Below are 4,316 nucleotides of genomic sequence, written 5' to 3' on the forward strand. Positions count from 1 at the left end.
TTTAAAAAAAACCTTCCCCACGTGACACACTTCCTCCAGCAAGGTTGAACCTTCTGAATCTTCCCAAACAGTGCCACAGACTGGGGACCAAGTGTTCAAATGCTCAAGACTATGAGGGACAATTCTCATTCAAATAACCACAACAACTTTCCAAAAATAAAGATGAAGCCATTTCTAGGTAGAGAAAATCTGGTAATTCATTAGTACTACATTTACTCCAAAACATACACTACATAAAGTCCTTCAGATGAAAAATAGTGACAAGAGAAAACAATTTTAATTGACATGAAGAAAGCAATGTTGGTACAGCCGATTAGACAGAGTAATATAAGTGTGGATTTATTTTTTCTCTTATTTTAAGATTATTATATTAAACTATAGTTTGCATTGTTTCACTAATATATATTAAACTGCAACCCCCCACCCCCACCCCAGTAATGGGCAAAGAGACACCTTGTTGGTGGTGGTGTTTTTAAATCAGTCAGGGCAGAGCAAGTCCTGTGTTCATCCTAGCTTGAATCGTGGCTTGGTGGCCAAACCTGTCTTATACCTAGGACTCATAAAAATCAAATCAAATCAAACAGTGCAGAAGGAAGAAAGTAGAAAGAGACCAGACCGGTGAACCGCCATGCCACCCACAGACCTCCCCTTCAGAGCATGACACAGGTGGGTCATAGACACCTGCTTTGATGCCACACTATGCATCACAAATGAGGTTGTCACCCAGGGGCCCATCAGCCACGTGACTAACCTGCAGTGGGAGCCATCACAATTTGCGATTATGTGGAGGTCAGATAGGAGAGAAAGAGAAGTGGAGCAGCTTGAGCATTATCAAGAGAGATGGGACTGAAGCCTTGAGAGGAAAAGCCTGTTGTGGGTATCCAGCCCTGTCACCTGATGCCATTTTGTGGTCCCAGCCTGAGTTTCCATTGAGGGCTATGTCTCGGTCTGTGGCTACACAGTAGCAGGGGTCAGTGCCAATATCTGTGGCTCATATTATTAACCAGGGACCTCATGGATTTCCAGGTGCTGTGCATAACAGGCCCCTCCCCTCACTGAAGATGCTGTCCTCTGAAGAGCTGGCCAGATCTCTCAGTGGTGGCTGCACACAGGAGAGCCAGTCCTGCCCCTTGCCCACACAGCATAGTGGCTCTGGTCCTAGTGACAGAATGTGGGTGAGCTAAGCACAAGAATGTGAGTGTGGGAGAGCCAATCCTGCCACTTGTCTGCCGTGGGATAGCATGGACACAAAGGTGATGCCCCACCACCAGCTCTTGCCACCTCCAGCAGTCTGGAAAGATGCCCACAGGGTCATGAGCTTGGGAGACCTATCCCTGACCATCACCAACTGCAGCATTGGGAGAGCAGGCCTTGAAGCTTACCTGTACAGCAGAGCAGAGTTGACCCTAGTGGTGGGGGGTGCGGGTGAACCAATCCCAAGAGCTAGATCTCAGTAGAGTTGGCCACATCACTTGTCTTCCATGAGATAGCATGGGTGTGGGGGTATGTCTTGCCCACCTTACCTCTTACCACCTGTGGTAGTCCAGAGAGCTGGCCCTAAGGTCACAAAAGCAATTGAAATGACTCTGACCTTTGCTGGCAGCCAAATCCAAGGAGAGTGGGCATTGCACCTCGCCTGGGCATTACAGTAGAGCTGGCCTTGGGGGAGGGGAGTGCAGGAGAGCATACCACCACCCTCAGGATAAGAGTGCAGGAGAGCTATCCCAGGCGCTCATCTGGTATAAGGTGACATAAGTGCTGCGGTGATGCCTCCCTGCAGCCCCGCCCCGCATTCTCCTTTGCTACCTATGGTAGCTGGAAGAGCTGACCCTAGTGTCATAAGAGTGGGAAAGCCACCCTGTTCCTTCACTGACTATAGCACTCTAAGGGAGAGTAGGCCTTACACTTTGCCTGGTCAATACAGTGGATCTGGTCCTGGAGATTTAGTAGTGCTTCGACATACATTAAGGATGGAGGAGACTGGGATCAGGCTGTAAAGTGCCAAAAGAAAAAGAGAAGGGGGAGATGGAGGGAAGGAGGAAGGGAGAGAGGGAAAGAGTGAGGGAGGAAAGAATCACACTGTAAGAAATACAATTTTGATATCTGTTTAAAAGAAAAACCTACAGGAAGGATAGCAGGCTACCAAGAGACTCGATACCCTATGAGCATATACAGGAGGAGGAGGTCCCCCTCAGTCACAGTCATAAGGGAGGGGAGTAGGGGGAAAGCAGGAGGGAGGGAGGGATGGGAGGATACAAGGAATGGGATGACAATCGAGATGTAGTATGAATAAATTAATAAAATATATTTAAAAATAAAAAAATAAAAACCTTTGACATGTTGCTAATGTGCCCCCAACAAGACAAAGAAGAAAATGAAATACCAAATCTAGAGTATGGCTAGAATAGGGTGTGCATCACAACACAAGAAGCCTTAAAATTAGATGGCAGCAGCTGAATGTAACTGAAGGTGATGACTTCAATAATTATTTTCAAAGCTTATAGATGTCAATGTTGAATTTCTATTCTTTATTCTCTATTGCTACTTTATTCTTTCCTGTTTTTGGCAATATTTGAAATCATTTCCAAAGTAATTGACAATTAAATTTACTGAAGATAAATATTTTTTGTTTTGGTTTAGTTTGGTTAGGTTTGCTTTACTTTTGGTTTTTCAAGACAGAGTTTCTCTGGGTATCCTTCACTCTCCTGGACTTGCTTTGTAGACCAAGCTGGCTTCAAATTCAGAGATCCACCTGCCTCTGCCACCGAACCCGGCTTTGTTTTGTTTTCTTAATCTTTGTTAGTCAACAACCTCTGCTGTGAAATTTCTACATCACCCACTACACTTGTGTGTGTGTGTATGTGTGTGTGTGTGTGTATGTGTGTGTGTGTATGTGTGTGTGTGTGTGTGTGTGTGTGTATGTGTGTGTGTGTATGTGTGTGTGTATGTGTGTGTGTGTATGTGTGTGTATGTGTGTGTGTATGTGTGTGTGTGTGTGTGTGTGTGTATGTGTGTGTGTGTATGTGTGTGTGTGTGTGTGTGTATGTATGTACATAAGTATGCAGATGAAGCTGTATATGCATGTAGTCTGAGGACAACTTTTGGTATCATGTCCCAGTAGCTGTCCACCTGGGTTTTTGAGACAGGATCTCCCGAACCAGGGTCTCACCAACCAGTTAAGTTAGATGGCCAGTAAAGACCAGAGATTTGCCTATGTCTGCTTGCCTGAGCAAACTGCACTGCTCCCAGAGTTGACAAGTACGCACTGGGGATGAAAGCCAGGTCCTTGTGCTTGCGTATCAAACACCGTCCTCAGTGCAAAGAGGCCTCTGAAATTCCATTTAATTCCTAGAAGTTCATTCGTTTAAAACCCACAGTGGAGAATGATTTGAACATGCACTACCATCGGCTGTTTGAGTCTTATCATGCTTATAGGCATGGCTTCCTTTCCTCTTTGCTAGGTAATGGATAGTTACCAGGACAGTGACTTACCTCTACTCTTGCCATAGTCTGGGACCAGTAAAGCACTACTCACACACCAGAGAAGGGATAATAGGGGGCAAAGGTCACCAAAGGGTCTGTCCACTGCCATGTGAGTCTACACCGCAGGAATAATTACTGATTCATGGAGGTGTGAAAGAAGGTAGTCAGGGGAAAGCAGAACCTATAGACCCTGCTAGAACTCCATGCATCAAAATAAAGCGCAAATCCACTAGAAACACAAGCATAAACATGAAACCATTCAGGTAATAGATAAAAATGTGAAGGCATGTCTGAATAGTTTGTGGATTGAGAAGAAAGATCCTTTTACAATATTAATAATGCTTTTAAAATAGGAACAAGAAAATAAAAGGACAAGCTTGGAAACTATTTATTTTCTTAATGTATAAAGAACTCTTAAAAGCCCAGAAAAGTCAAAAAAAAAAAATCAATAGGATAACCTGTAGGCAAAGCAGAGTAACAGACAGACATATAGCATACAGCATAAAAATTAACACTCAAAGCAAATTACTTTGACTCCTGGTGAAAGAAATTCACAGTAAAGGCACACTGGTAAAAATATCTATTCCTCATTCACAAAAATGGCACTGGTCAAAACCTTAAGGACACACTCCTGTTGGCAGGGCTTCCAGGATTCATGCACTGGGTAGAAGTTGGCCACATGTCGAGAGTTGCAGCCAGCTTGCTTGGAGACTCTCGCTTCAAGATTCACACACATACAGAACAGCGCACTGCCTAGTCTGCCACTATAGTGTTGGGGTAATAAAAACACTAGAGCTCAGGGAGAGGGCTGCACCTATTATTTAACTGACTGA

At 44.4% G+C, this 4,316-nt stretch overlaps 1 pseudogene; it reads left to right on the top strand.

Annotated features, from left to right (window-relative positions):
- The first annotated feature begins 427 nt into the window (after window positions 1-427).
- Window positions 428-563, top strand: LOC127192493 (uncharacterized; annotated as a pseudogene).
- The last annotated feature ends 3,753 nt before the right edge of the window (window positions 564-4,316 follow it).

Source organism: Acomys russatus, chromosome 7 (genome assembly GCF_903995435.1).
Source record: "Acomys russatus chromosome 7, mAcoRus1.1, whole genome shotgun sequence".
NCBI lineage: Eukaryota > Metazoa > Chordata > Mammalia > Rodentia > Muridae > Acomys > Acomys russatus.